Source organism: Hemicordylus capensis, chromosome 1 (assembly GCF_027244095.1).
Source record: "Hemicordylus capensis ecotype Gifberg chromosome 1, rHemCap1.1.pri, whole genome shotgun sequence".
NCBI lineage: Eukaryota > Metazoa > Chordata > Lepidosauria > Squamata > Cordylidae > Hemicordylus > Hemicordylus capensis.
The window spans coordinates 43361162-43377376 of NC_069657.1; the positions used below are offsets into that span (position 1 = coordinate 43361162).

Here is a 16215-nt window from a genome sequence, read left to right on the forward strand (position 1 = left end):
AGCCTGATACTGATTGGTTGAGCTGCTATGATGCCATGGAATGTTCAAGAACATTCAACATGATCATGGAATAAAAGTATATGTGTGCAGTCCAATTTCAGGGAGGAAATGGGAAGTTGTCAGTTTGGCTCTGATCACAAAGATCCCAGGGGCACTTGTGTCATGGGACAAGTTGAGGGCTGAAAAGAGATTCAGGGTAAGTTAAAGGACAGAGAAGTGATGGAAGTTGACTGAAGGAAAGGTGCACAGTGGGAGCAATGTTCCTCTAACAGGGATCCCCAAATGTTGTTGACTACCACTCCCATAATCCCCAAGCAAAAGCTATTTAAACTGGGGATGTTGAGAGTTTTATTATTATTATTATTATTTGTTTGATTTCTATACTGCCCTTCCAAAAATGGCTCAGGGAAATGAACACAGAGAAATAAATAAATAAGATGGATCCCTGTCCCCAAAAGGCTCACAATCTAAAAAGAAACATAAGATAAACACCAGCAACAGTCACTTGGAGGTACTGTGCTGGGGGTGGATAGGGCCAGTTACTCTCCCCCTGCTAAATAAAAGAGAATCACCACGTTAAAAGGTGCCTCTTTGCCAAGTTAGCAGAGGTAACTTGGCATAACAGAAACATGGTGGAACCAGGGGCGTAACAAGGCTGGAGTGGGCCCAGAGACAAAATTTTAAAACGGGCCCCTCGCTGATACACACACACACACACACTCTTCACATGTGACTTGCTTCTGGGGGGGGCCTTAAGGCGTGGGGGCCCCCAGGCCGCTGCCTCCCCTTGCCTAATAGTAGTTACACCCCTGGGTGGAACAGTGAGAACCAGTGGGACACGGTTCTCTCTGGATATAAACTCTATAGAAAGGACAGGGAGGGGTGCCTTGGAGGTAGAGTAGCATTGTATGTTAAAGAAGGGACAGAATCTAACAAAGTAGAAAACCTAGGAGGACTGGCATCCTCCACAGAAACCCTGTGGGTGACAATACAAGGCCTGAAAGGAAATGTGCTACTGGGGACATGCTATTGCCCTCTGGATCAAAACACTGACAGTGACTGGGAGTTGCAGCAGGAAATCAGGGAGGCTTCAAGGAGAGGCAGGGCTGTAATTATGGGTGACTTCAGTTATCCACACATAGACTGGGTAAATTCACAGTCAGGTAATGACAAAGAGTTCAAACTTCTAGATACGCTGAATGACAATGCCCTAGAACAGTTGGTCTTGGAAAAAACCAGAGAGAAGGTGACCTTGGATTTAATCCTGATTGGCACCCAGGACCTGGTGTGTGATGTAAGTGTCATCAACCCTTTAGGGAACAGTGACCATAGTGTGATCAAATTCAGCATACATGTGGGGAGAGAATCACCTAGGAAGTCTAATACAGACACTTTGAATTTCAGAAGAGGAAACATCTCCAAAATAAGGAGTATGGTGAAAAGAAAGCTGAAAGGGAAAATCAGGAGAGTGACTTCGCTCCAGAGTGCATGGAGTTTACTCAAAACCACAATTCTAGAAGCCCCATTATACTGTATACCCAAAAGGAGGAAAGGTACCACTAAGTCCAGGAGGATGCCAGCATGGCTAACAGGTACTGTCAAGGAAGCCATAAAAGGGAAGCAGACTTCCTTCTGAAATTGGAAGGCCTGTCCAAATGAAGAGAACAGAAAGGAACACAAACTCTGGCAAAAGAAATGCAAGGTGACAATAAGGGAGGCAAAAAGAGAGTTTGAGGAACATTTAGCCAAAAGTATCAAGGGGAATAACAAAAACTTCTTTAAATACATCAGATGCAAGAAACCTACCAGGGAGGGGGTTGGACCATTAGACAATAAGGGAGTGGAAGGGATTATTAAGGAGGATATGGAGGCTGCAGAGAAGCTAAATGAGTTCTTTGCGTCCATCTTCACGGCAGAGGATACTGAGCATATACCTGTTCCTGAACCAGGCTTTTTAAGGATGGAGGCTAAAGAACTGAGTCAGATAGCAGTGACAAGAGATGATCTAAACTGTCTGGAAAAACTGAAAACTAGCAAATCACCAGGGCAGGACGGATCCATCCTAGAGTCCTCAAAGAACTCAAATGTGAAATTGCCGGCCTCCTTGCTAAAATATATAACTTATCCCTGCAATTAGGCTCTGTACCGGAGGACTGGAAAGTAGCAAAGGTAACACTGATTTTCAAAATGGGATCCAGGGGCAATCTGGAAAATTACAGGCTGGTTAGCTTAACGTCCGTTCCAGGCAAATTGATGGAAAGCATCCTCAAGGATAAAATTGTAAAGCACATAGAAGAACAGGCCCTGCTGGGAGAGAACCATCATGGCTTCTGCAAAGGTAAATCCTGGTGATCCAGTTGACATAGTATACCTGGACTTCCAAAAAGCTTTTGACAAAGTTCCTCATCAAAGACTCCTGAGAAAACTTCGAAGTCATGGAATAAGGGGACAAGTGCATGGGTGGATTGCTGATTGGTTGAAAGACAGGAAACAGAGGGTAGGTATAAATGGAGAGTTTTCACAATGGAGGGAAGTAAGAAGTGGGGTCCCCCAGGGATCTGTACTGGGACTGGTGCTTTTTAATTTATTCATAAATGATCTAGAAGCAGCGAGGTGGCCAAATTTGCAGATGATACCAAACTCTTTTGGGTAGTGAAATCCAAAACAGATTGTGAGGAGCTCCAAAAGGATCTCTCCAAACTGGAGGAGTGGGCGACAAGATGGCAAATGCTGTTCAATGTTGGCAAGTGTAAAGTGATGCACATTGGGATGAAAAACCCCAACTTCAAATATACGCAGATATGAGCTGTCAGTGACTGACCAGGAGAGGGATCTTGGGGTTGTGGTGGACAGCTCGTTGAGAGTGTCGACTCAATGTGCGGCAGCTGTGAAAAAGACCAATTCCATGCTAGGGATCATTAGGAAGAGGACTGAAAATAAAACTTTCTAATATTATAATGCCCTTATACAAAACTATGGTGCGGCCACACCTGGAGTACTGCGTATAATTCTGGTCACCACATCTAAAAAAGGACATTGTGGAACTGGAAAAGGTGCAGAAGAGGGCAACCAAGATGATCAGGGGACTAGAGCACCTTCCTTATGAGGCAAGGCTACAACACCTGGGGCTATTTAGTTTAGAAAAAAACGACTGTGGGGAGACATGATAGAGGTTTATAAAATCATGCATGGTGTGGAGAAAGTGGATAGAGAGAAATTCTTCTCCCTCTCCCATAACACTAGAACCAGGGGTCATCCTATTAAATTGATTGCCAGGAAATCTAGGACCAGCAAACAGAAGTACTTTTTCACAAAACGCACAATCAACTTGTGGAATTTTTTGCCACAAGATGTGGTGACAGCCAACGACCTGGATGCCTTTAAGAGAGATTTGGATAACTTCATGGAGGAGAAGTCTATCAATGGCTGCTACTCTGAGGGCTATAGGCCACCTCCAGTCCAGCCTCAAAGGCAGGATGCCTCTGAGTACCAGTTGCAGGGGAGTAACAGCCGGAGAGAGGGCATGCCCTCAGCTCCTGCTGTAGGCTTCCAGTGGCATCTGGTGGGCCACTGTGAAACAGGATGCTGGACTAGATGGGTCATGGGCCTGATCCAGCAAGGCTGTTCTTATGTAACTGATATTCAGTGGTATATTGCCTCTGTTTAACAGCCACTGATAGATAAAAGCTCCATGAATTTATCTAAATCTGTGTTGAAGGCATCTAAGGATTAAACTAAAGGTGTTCTTGCTTGCTTTATTTATTTATTGTTGAACTTGTATACCGCTTTTCATTAAAACAGCTCAAAGGCGGTTCACACAAAAATTAAAACAAGACTATGCTTTTGCTCTATAAATGCTTCTTTATTTCATTAAACACGTCTGTCAGGGGTCTAATGCTGATCAGGACCATAGGGAGGAGGTGATTAGCTCTTTCTCACAGTATGGCTCCCCTCCAATTGTTCTTGCTAGTGTCTACCTTGTGTTTCTTTTTGGATTGTGAACCCTTTGGGGAGAGGGTGGTATTCTTTTTTTCGAGGAAAATCACTTTGCAATTAATATTTTTTGAAAGGTAGTATAGGAAGCTGCTTTATATTGAGTCAGACCATTGGTCCATCTAGCTTTGTGTTTATATTAACTGATAGCGGCATCTCCAAGGTTTCAGTCAGGAGTCTTTCCCAGCCCTACCTGGAGATGCAAGGGATTTAGTTTGGGACATTCTGCATGCAAAGCAGATGCTCTCCCACTGAGCTACAGCCCTATCCTCAAAGGTGGTGTACATGGGTCTACCATCTAGGCATTGACCACACCAAGACCTCCTTAACTTCAGCAAGATGGCTGTATAATGTGCCCTTAGATAATGTTCTGATGATATTTTTCTTGTCAAAAATCCTTGCTGCTCCCCAGGAACGTCTCTTTGCTGCAGTTGTTTATGTTTCATTTCTACCTTGCCCTTTATCATTTTGGCCCGAAAAGCAATTAAACAGTCTATTTAAAACAATACATCTGTGTGGGCACTTAAGGATGCCAGAATCCAGAGTTGCACCTAGGTAACTTCAGAGCCCGGACCTAGAAGCCTTTGGAGCCACCCTTCCCTACTCAAAGTTAAACCTCTCTCTCTCTCTCTCTCTCTCACACACACACACACACACACACACACACGGCACATGCAGTATTCTTAACACATGAATTCTTGAGGGCACAAACAGCAACTGAACTCACAAGAATGTAAGAATAGAAAACAGGTATATTTATGCAAATATGCATTAGTAGAAACATTTCAACGCTCAACATATTCCCATCCCACAAATTAATTTCCTCACTCCCCCCTCTGTAGTTAAAGCAGAGGTCATGCTCAGTTGCCCAGCACAGGTCACAGTCATGCCATGCACAGCACGGGCCGGTACAGTGACCATATCACCCAGGACAGACTGAAGAGGATTTGGGGGCCCTCAGTGGGTATGGTGGCCCTGGACTTCCATCTGGAAGTCCAGGGGTAAGAGTGCTTCTGCCAGAATCCATACTTGCAATGTGGCATGAAAGTCTCTGATTAATTCTATTTTCCCTGCAAATCTTTTTGGAATTTTTTAAAAAATGCTGACTTAGAGCAAGTGCCCTCTCTAAATCTCCTGTGGGAATGAGTTCCAAAAGCTGGTAACAATTACAGAGAAGTTTCTGGCTTGGACATCTCAACTGAGCCTTGGCAAGTGATGGCACACTGAGCAGAGCCCTCGCAGTAGATTTGAAGGTTGAATCACTTGGCAAAAGGTGGTTCTTGATACCCAGAATCCAGACTTTATAGGGCTTTAAAGGGAGTAACCAGCACCTTGAATTGAATCTGGAAATGGATGGGAAGCCAGTTAAATTTGTGCAAGGGTTGGAGCAGCATGTACCGATCACAAGGCCCTCATGATCATCAGCAATCTGACTGCAGCATTTTGAACCAGTTGTAGCATCCAAGTGCTCTTCAAGTACATTACAATAGCCATTGTGGGGGTGACTTTTCAGGAGGAAAATCATGTGAGGAGGAAGAGCTAATCTTCCTTTCCTGCTAATCTTCCCAAGCTATTCCTGGGGGTTGCTTTTCAGTAGTCTCCCAGAGATAGATGCCAATCCCTGGTGACTCCAGGCCAATCTTGGAGGGATTGCACAAAGTGATCTTCCCCTGCACATGGTGGTCTTAATCAGGATCAGGGCCGCACAGCTGTTCTGGTGAAAATAGAGGCCTCTTCACTGGAAGGCATGTCTCAAAGCATATATAGGCACATGTCTAGTTTGGCCCTAAGCTCATGAATATCACACACTTGGCAGCAGTGAATTTCCTAAATTTTGCATTATGTGGAAAAAATAAGGAGAAAAGGGATGATAACTTGAAGTGTCTACTAATGCTAGCCCAGATCTCCAAAACCCCTCCCATAAACAAGGTGTGGGGAGAAATATCTCTTTGCTTCTCAGGGCCATACTGTTAGTAGTTGCATGCTGCAAGGTGAGAATGTTCACACTTTCTCCTTCTGGAACTATCTGAGGTAGGAAATGTAATCCTAGTAGGTGTACTCTAGTCCTGGAATGCATAGCCTTTTCCTTCCGGGGCTCTGAGTAGCAGTGGTCCTTCCAAGCAATGAGGGGCTGGGAATCAGATTGCTGACAGCTGCTCTGCAGGTGCAGTCTTGACAGTCCAGGCAAGATGGCAGCTCCTTAGCACCACCTCATTTCGCATAGAAAGGTGCCCTCTCATCAGACTTCTCCACAGTTCTCCCAAGAAAAGAAAAATAAGTTGTTCTAGTAAGAACTAATCTGCCTACTTTCCTTCCACGATCTCTACAACTGGACTAAATTTGATTGAAATAAAGGTTTACAAGTTAGATCACTTGCACCTCAGATGTCCATGTGGCTGCTATTTTGAACTGGGGTGGATGACATCATCACACACCACGCCATTAGGGCATTCTATGTGTTCCTACAGCTGTAGCAAATTTGGTTCAGATCGGTTAAGCAGTTCACGTTAGCCTACTGGCACTTCAAAAAGTGTACGTGTCTGCCATCTTGGATCAGGGTGGATGACATCATCACAAACACCACTGAGGTATCCCTACAACTGTACCCGATTTGGTTCATATTGGCTCAAGCATTGCAAAGTTGATGGGGTGGGGACGGGACACACACAGACACACAGAATGCAGGGTGATCTCATGAGCCTTCTGGAAAGTAGGCTAGAAACTCTCCTTTGTCTTTACCAGCCCTTTCACAGCTCCTTCTACAGGTGAAACTCAGAAAATTAGAATATCGTGCAAAAGTCCATTAATTTCAGTAATGCAAATTAAAAGGTGAAACTGATATATGAGACAGACGCATTACATGCAAAGCGAGATAAGTCAAGCCTTAATTTGTTATAATTGTGATGATCATGGTGTACAGCTCATGAAAACCCCAAATCCACAATCTCAGAAAATTAGAATATTACATGGAACCAAGAAGACAAGGATTGAAGAATAGAACAATATCGGACCTCTGAAAAGTATAAGCATGCATATGTATTCAGTACTTGGTTTGGGCCCCTTTTGCAGCAATTACTGCCTCAATGCGGCGTGGCATGGATGCTATCAGCCTGTGGCACTGATGAGGTATTATGGAAGACCAGGATGCTTCATTAGCGGCAATGCAGCTCTTCCGCATTGTTTGGTCTCATGTCTCTCATCCTTCTCTTGGCAATGCCCCATAGATTCTCTATGGGGTCAGGTCAGGCAAGTTTGCTGGCCAATCAAGCACAGTACACTGTATACTTTTCAGAGGTCCCATATTGTTCTATTCTTCAATCCTTGTCTTCTTGGTTCCATGTAATATTCTAATTTTCTGAGATTGTGGATTTGGGGTTTTCATGAGCTGTACACCATGATCATCACAATTATAACAAATTAAGGCTTGACTTATCTCGCTTTGCATGTAATGCGTCTGTCTCATATATCAGTTTCACCTTTTAATTTGCATTACTGAAATTAATGGACTTTTGCACGATATTCCAATTTTCCGAGTTTCACCTGTATTCCCCACAGGGAGCCATCCAGGCCTGCCCTCCCCTGTTGCTAGGCAACACCTCACAAATGCTCTCAGCAAAATATCCCCCCTCCCAATAAACAATATTCTTGGGCCGGTCACTTCTTGAAGGCTCCTGCATGTATATGGCTGACAAAATCACTTCGTGCCCCAGTGCTCACTTTTCAAAGTGGTGCATCAGAAGATGTACACACAGGGCCTTTCTAGACATCTTTGTTAGTGCAATAACTAGATAGTTATCACTTCTGTGGGACCCAAACACCTTTCCTCAAGGTAGCGCTTCAGTTGTGGGGAAATGACCTTCCTGCAGCCCTCAAAGCAGCACTATCTTGTTGCTGGGAAGAATGCAGTTGGTCTCCCACCCCACTCTGACTAAGGCATCCTAAAACATACCTGCCAACATGTCCCTATGTTCCCATTCAGGTGAATGGGAACATAGGGACATGTTGGCAGGTGTTTCCTCCGACAGGGATTTCCTGATGATGTTCACTACAACTCTCAGCATCCCCAGCTGCAGTGGTCTTTAGCTGGGGATTCTGGGAGTTGTAGTCAACATCTGGGAAACCCTCTTAGAGGGAACACTGGTTGGCAGATATATATCATGTTAATTTGCAACAGTGAATATTGTATGAATATTTGCCTCGTTGAGGTGGTTCCATCATTAGAATTACCTTGCCAAGTAGAAGGAAGGACTTCTTTTTTTACATTGATCAGCTGCAGATGTGTGGTGAAATAGTCACCTGTAACTCCTGATCTCAGAAACTTTGGTTCCTGTAAATAAGAATCATTATGACTATTTTTCATTCTTGAGATAGAATTTTAGATCAAAGACTGGTATGGTTGGATTGATTATATAACAGTGAACTAGATTCCCCTGCCCCACCTTCCTGACTCACTTTGGTTCAAAGGCTTCCCTCAGACAGGTTGTGAAGTGTGAGGTACCTTTCAGCTAACCAAATTTTGTAAAATGCAGTGGGGTGTGTGTGTGTGTGTGTGTGTGTGTGTGTGTGTGTGTGTGCATGTGCATGCGACAGATAGAATCTTGTATAGTTATGCTATTTGCCATCAGAGATGGCGGGGGAACTTTGAGTGTGGGAGGAATTGTGCTCTTTCCTCTGCTTACTGCTAGAACTGGCTTTCCCCCCCACTTGCAGAAGAAATACTCGGGCCTAGTATAAAGGAAGTGATTTTCTTTTGAGATTTAAATGAAAAATGAAAGGGCGAGTCACTGGAAGAATACCAATAGTATTGCCAGTGAGGGAGAGACTAGTGAGATCATTAGTCTGGAAGGACACTTTGAATCTATGTCCCCACTGGCTTCCTAATTATATGAGTTACTTGCAGCAATTCAGGGACAAATGGCAGCCTCTTGCTTTACATGTAGATATCACTGTGTAATGTCTAGATATTACAATATGTAATGTCATGATATACAATTCCTTCTCTAGTAAAGGTGGAAACTAGGCTGTATCACTTGGTACCTAATTTACCAATCAAAAAAGTAGACAGAGTTTCCACCAAAGGGAGGAGAGTTTTAACTCCCAAGAGACTAAGCAAAAGAATGTGGGTGCACGTTTCTCTCTTGCATCATGCCTTAGAAGGAGAGCTGTTCTTGTGGTAGCAAGCATGAATTGCTTCCTTTGCTAAGCAGGGTCTACCTTGGCTTTCATTTGGATCATGGGAGACTACATGTGAGTGCTATAAGATATTGCCCTTAGGGGATGGGGTCATAGCTCAGTGGAAGAGCCTCTAGGCCCCAGGCTTGTTCCCTGGCATCTCCAGATGGAGCTGGGAGAGACTCCTGCCTGTAACCTTGGAGAGCCACTACCAGTCGGTATAGATAATACTGAGCTAGATAGACCAATTTGGTTGATGACTGCTTCTATTATTGCAATGTTCCATATGAATAGCCTATGTACTCAGGCCCTATGTAATCCAGAGCTTGGTTTAGAACCAGGGGTGGAGCCACCATTGAGTGGATGGGTTAAAAGAACTCAGGCCCACTGCCCCTCAGGGGCTGCGTCTCTCAGCCCTGACACACACACCCCGCATCTAACGTCAGACGCGGGGGGGTGTGGTTTAGTTCCCAAACGGGGCTTCGTGATCCTGTTTGGGAGTTAAATCGGCCAGCGCTGCATTCACAGCATGGCCGGAGAGACTCTCCCTTTGGGAGCTAAACCGCACTCCTGTGTCTGACGTCAGATGTAGTGGGCGTGGCTAAACGTGTCTAATGTCAGACGCAGGGGGCGGGGTTAGGAGGGCTGTGGCAACGGCAGAACCTGGGCCGCCACTGGCCTCCCTCTGCTCCTGTTTAGAACTATCTTAATAAGGAGATATGGCATGTAGGTTGGGGTGCAGGGGTGTAGCTATAATTGAATGAATGGGTTCAAAGAATCTGGGGTCGCCAGTGCCTGAGGGCCTCAGCTCCACCCTTCCCTATTTGCTTCATTATCTCCCTCACTCCAAGGGACCAATGGAGAGGTGGGCAAACATGGACCCCCTCTCCCATAGCTAAGCCCCTGCTGGGGTGGAACTGTACCCTCAGTGGTACAGCATATGCTTTGCATGCAGAGGGTCCCAAGTTCAAGCCCTCATCTCCATGCAGGGCTAGGCAATACCCCTGTCTGGAATCCCTGAAAAGTTGCTGCCAATCAACTCGGGCAATACTAAGCTAGATGGACCAAAGATCTGACTTGGTATAAGGCAGCTTCTTATGTCTGTAGATCTACAGAATCCTATTGGCAGTGGTGATGTATGGCATGGAAGGAAACCTTGTTTGAGTCTTGGCAAACCTACTGTGCATTGCAGGGTAAGCAGCTATGAAGCTCATCTTTTCATTTGCAGTGCGGTTATGTAATGAGGAAATACTTTGCACACCTAAATAATGTAGTGTCAATGTTAAACACTGGGACTGAATGAGTAATGTTTCCAGTTGATGCTATCTGTAAGAATTTAATGTTAAATGGTCCAACCAACTGAGTTTCTTTGAATATGTTTGAGCCTATTTCACCAGAGAAAATTGCTTGCTGTGAAGGAATGTTTTGATCCTATTCTTTTTTTAAAAAAATATTTTTATTTATTGTTAAATTTATATACCGCCTTTCATTAAAAACAATCACAAGGCAGAAAAAAAGCTTGTTTTGCTTGTGCTACAATATCTGGTTAAACCCCCCTTCAGGTGTTATAGAATGTTACTTTATCTTGGTTCTCAAAGACAATGAAAATGCAACAAGAGAGTCTTGTGGTACTTTAAATACCAACACATTTTTTGTGGGCCAGAGTTCACCATCAGGTGTATCTGACCTGTGCCAGATCTCCTCTCTCCATCCTGTTGCAGTTGGTATCGTATAATCTTGAGCCTTGGTGACAGCACAGTAAACTCTCAACAGCCTCTTTTGTTGCATCCAAATAATGGTTTTATGAACAGAGATTCTCTTTTTTGTGTATGTTTGTGCAGACCACTTGAAAACTGCTTAGAGTCTGGGCAGACCACTTAATACACTTTTGTTCTACAAATAAAAGTGCATAACTTGTATAGAATAAAAATTCAAGTGCAAGTGAGTGGGAGAGAGCCTCAACTGCTCTGGAACCTTTTTTCTGACTACTTGGGTGGAGCTTGTGAACCACTGGTTGTCCAGTCTGATAACCTCTGGTCTAGTATGTGTTCCATTAGCTTAGCAGTAATATCTTTTATATGACTACTGAATAACTTTGAGAAGGCTTTACAACAGCAAGCCACAGGGTCCTACCTTATTTACCACAGGTATGTTGCTTTACTTGCAATAGCGCAAACCTTGGTTTGCATTTCTACAGCTAAACACATTCTGTAGGATTTACTGTGCCAGATGACCATTGACTGTCATACTGTGCCGGATGAATTAGAACCACAGAAAACTAAATGTAACTTTGTGTTTTACATGGCAATTATATTTAGTGCATGTACACCAGCATTTCCCACAGCAAATGCATAAAGCACAAGTAAAAGTTGAGCATCCTTAAATACCCCTGTACCTATAACTATGAACCATCATTGTTCCCCAAACCTTGTGTATGGGCACTTAAAGATGCCAGAATTCATACTTGCAATGTGGCATGAATGGGGTGGATTAATCTTTTTGCCGCCTGTAGGTCAAAAAGATTTGCTGTCCCTGCTTGAGGGCTTGCAGGGTAGTCGGGGGCAAGTTAAATCTTTTTTAAAAAACACCTTTTTTCAGTTGGGCCATTTGAAGCACATGCACAGAGAGCCCCCAAATGAACCAAAAACAGCCTGGCAGCCTGTCATTTGGACGGCAGCCAGGCTCAGGGAAGGAGTTCTTGCCGCTGCCTCCGCCTCCCCGCCTCAGTCTCCCCTCACCTAAAGTGCCTGTTCTCTGCCATCTGCCTCCCATCTTCAGTACCATTCCCACCATGCAGTGGTGGTTGATTTTTTTTTTTTTTTTAAGATTTAACTTGCCCCCAAACCCCAAATTTGCTGCCTCCCATAATTTGCTGCCGTAGGCAAGTGACTGCCTTGCCTATGTGTTAATCCACCCCTGCACGTGAACATCTGATGTTTGTTTGCCCTTCTCAAATCTCCTTGGATTTAAAAGAAGAAGAGGCTTTCATTCAGTGTAGAGGCTTTTCATTTGTTTTCCATGCTCAACAGGCCAATAAACCAGCAACTGAGAACATATTTATTAAAAGCCTGAATAAACAAAACTGTTTTCAGTAGTGCCTAAAGGCTAAAATAGAAAGGCCTGAATGTTTGTTTATATGCTGGGTGTTCCATAGTTGGCTGCCACCACCGAATAATCCCATCCTCAGTCACCACCCACCTAGTCCTCTTTTAACTGAGCAGAGGCAAAGTGGTGGCTTTCTTATTTTCAGCAGAGGGAGAGCAACCACCCCTACTCGGCCCTTGTGTCTACAGTGGCTGTTGCTGATGTCTCCCTAGTGTTTCTTTTTTGGATTGTGAGGCCATTTGGGATAGGCAACCACTTTCTCATACTTTTTCATTGCTCTTGCAATAACTCACTTTGAGCCTTTTGCTGAAAAAGAGTATATAAATATTCTTAATAATAACCATCTCCAAATGTGTGGGTACTTGGAGCGGAGCAACTCTCTTAATGAATGGGCAAGCTCATAGGCAGTTCACCTCAGGTAGTAAACTTGTGCCATTGTTAAAAGGTGACAAATTGTCAATAAGCTAAATGGAAAATGGTGGCGCAGTGGTAAAACTGCCGCTTTGTAACCAGAAGGTTGCAAGTTCGATCCTGACCAGGGGCTCAAGGTTGACTCAGCCTTCCATCCTTCCGAGGTCGGTAAAATGAGTACCCAGAATGTTGGGGGCAATATGCTAAATCATTGTAAACCGCTTAGAGAGCTCCGGCTATAGAGCGGTATATAAATGTAAGTGCTATTGCTATTGCTATTGCTAAAATGTGTTATCCTTTAAATATATCCTTAACTTGCTCCCTCAGGTTAGCCATATGATGCTCTAGACTACAGTGGTAGAACAATGATATTCTTATTCTCTCTGTGGAGTGGGGACAGCATCTGAATATTCTGCTTCAGGCACCAACATATCTTGGACTATTTCTGAGGGGATAAGAGGGATACCCAGCCTTGTAGTGCTGATATCTGCTGTTTGGTGAGCCCTGGGATTTGGTTGACTCCAGCACTGGAAAAAGGGAAGAGAAATCCCTCATTTGTGGTGTTGAGACTCGATCACCCAACCCTATGAGTTGTTGCATGAGTACTGTGATTCATTGGACTACTGGAGTTGCATATTGGACACCTATTATGAGTCAGTGTTGTGGTTAGTTACTGCTCCATTAAGCGACTTCAGCACAAAGGGCTGTATGTTCAGTGTAGTCAACCCTTACTTAAACATTACACATGAAGCATACAACTTAAATGCTGTCTCTCCAGTCATGACAACTGCTTTCTATAGCCTGAAAGTTATTAGGAATGCTGAATGAATACAGCTCTAGCATGCAACCTTGCCCAAGTGCTGCAGAATATGTTGATAAATCCACTTAAGTTGTGTGAGGGATGTGTATAATGACAGTGTTCTATGGGAGTAGAAAGGGAGTGATGAGAGCTAAACATTGAAAAACAATTTTACATTAGTAATCATCTTCCTGTTTACTTGGACACTTAAATATTGTTTTTTTTAAAAGGCATTCTCCTTGCCTCCTCAAGCATGTTAAACTCTAGATAAAGTGTTCTGCTTCTTCATTTCCTGCCCTTTTCAGATTTCCTTTAGGACGTTCTCTGTGAGACTGAGGAGAGGCCAGTGCTCTGCTATTTAAAAATTACTCAAGTTACAGATATATTTAAGTCGGCCAAAAGAACAGTCCAATTGGTCAGGTGGGAAAAACAACAAAATATTGAGGTCAGCCTCTCCCTCCCTGTCTCGAGGGCAAAACCAAATAGAACACACCAACCCATGACCTTAAGTGTCCTTGAAATAAGGTCACTATAACTAACTTGCTTACTTAAAACAATGTTTGTATTTAACTTAAACCATCTTTTTTAACTTACTATATTTCACAGCAACATAAAGCTTTCATGGGAGGAGGGTGATCTATTCACACTTCACAAATGTGAAGAAGTCTTGCCAACTCATTTCCTTGGCAGGAACAAGGAAGTTGTATAAAGAGAGAAGATAGGGGTGGATTAGGGGTGGGGTGAGAGGCAGGGGACTGCCAGCAGTGCTTAATTTGAGCCAGGGTTCAGCAGTCCCAGAAGCTGTTTTCAGTGCCATGCAGCAGCCCCCCCCCCCATCCTAGGGTTGCTACCTTCTTATGGCAGTGTCTTGTGTGCTCTTAAAGGCGGTATGACAGGCAGGAATTCAACACAGATAGCTTTCTCTATTGCTGTATCTCCATGCTTGGGAAAGCTGCACCAGCTGCCTCTTGTGCAGCTTGTAACGGTCCAGGATGGAATCCTGTCTTTCCAGCTGATACAGTTTCCAGTTCACAGGAGTATACAGGCCACTTGCAGGTGATCTGTTCTACAGACAGATCACCCACAAGAAAATGCTTCCTCCTGTGTGGGAAATAGCAGCCAGGGAGTCAATTTTAACTAGAGAAAATTGTGTGGGTTAAGATCACCCCTCCCCCGCACCGCCAGCTGATTTAAAACTTTCTGCAAAAGTGAGAGTGGCTGTTCATGGATCTCTCCATCAAGTCTAATTTGGCCCTCACATTGAGAGGCCTTGAAGGTTCTCCACATTCTAAACAGTGATGAGTTGCTGGAATAATGGCCCGCCAGCCCTGCCCATAGACCTTAGGGCCTGTAGATGTTAAAAGAGACAGAACTGCTGCTGTTCTGTGTCTCATGTTGTTTCCCAGGAAGTGGCCATTAGCCACTGGCTTTACATAGTGTGTAACATGACATAATTGCACTGGATAGTTCCCTGCTCCATCTGATGGCAGCCAGTGACCTGAACTGGCAACGGGAGTGGGGGAATGCATAGTGCTAAGCAATTCTGACTATATATACTGTATTCTCTAAATGGGGATGGTTTAATGGTAACTCATGTACGCAGCAGTATATTAAATGCAAGTATTTATTTATTCATTCATTCATTCGATTTCTATACTGCCCTTCCAAAAATGGCTCAGGGTGGTTTACACAGAGAAATAACAAAGATGGAATCCTGTCCCCAAAGGGCTCACATGCTTAAAAGAAACATGACACCAGCAACAGTCACTGGAGGTACTGGGCTAGGGTGGGTAGGGCCAGTTACTCTCAATACAATATAAAGTATTGCAGACTTTAGGAGAGGAGAGTATGCCAGCAGCACGTGCATACTTTTAGCAACCAGTGTGGAAACTTTAAGAGAAGTGGTAGGATAGTATGCATTTCACAATCACTATTTGTAGGTAATGCAGCAAGGTTTTTGTTGTTACATTTTTTTAAAATATCCCGCTCTTCCTTGAAGGAGCCCAGAGCAGTGTACTACATACTTAAGTTTCTCCTCACAACAACCCTGATAAGTAGGTTAGGCTGAGAGAGAAGCGACTGGCCCAGAGTCACCCAGCAAGTCCCATGGCTGAATGGGGATTTGCACTTGGGTCTCCCCGGTCCTAGTCCAGCACTCTAACCACTACACTATGCTCCCTCTAATCTAGTTACAAGGAACTAGATTAGGGGGAGGGCTGCTCCTGATTTGCATGCAGAAGGTCCAAGGTTCAATTCCCCGGAATCTCCAAGTCGGTCTAGGAATGACTCTTATCTGTGATGCGGGAGAGTTGCTGCCAACTACTGAGCTAGGTGAACCAATCGTCTGGCCTGGTTCACACGTACAGTTTAACTGTATTTAGCACTAACTGGAGTTAAAATCCCCAATTCTAATTTGCGCCGCAGCTATACAACTAATTGCTGTTATCCTGACTGGAGTAGAGAGAGAGGTGAGCCCCTCCCTGCCACCCGGCCTCCCAGCCAGCTCAGCGGCCAGACTGTGGGCAAAGTGTCGCCGTGTCATCAGCTCAGCTGCGATTGGCTACGATCTCCAGCGGGGCATGACGAGCACGATCGTGCATTTTCAGAGTGCCCGGCCTTGGTAGGGGAAGCGTATCAAAAGCCCTTTAAATGCCCCACGATGCCAGCGGCGCTTCTGCCAGGCAGAGGTGCTCTTACCCCTGGACTTCAGGGCTGAGGTCCAGGGCCTCCACACC

General features: G+C 44.4%; 1 protein-coding gene across 1 annotated transcript in view; it reads left to right on the top strand.

The window, feature by feature from the left end:
* The window catches only part of STON2 (stonin 2), a 103273-nt gene that overhangs the window by 1176 nt on the left and 85882 nt on the right, over positions 1-16215 (top strand). The gene's annotated exons all lie outside the window — the stretch shown is intronic.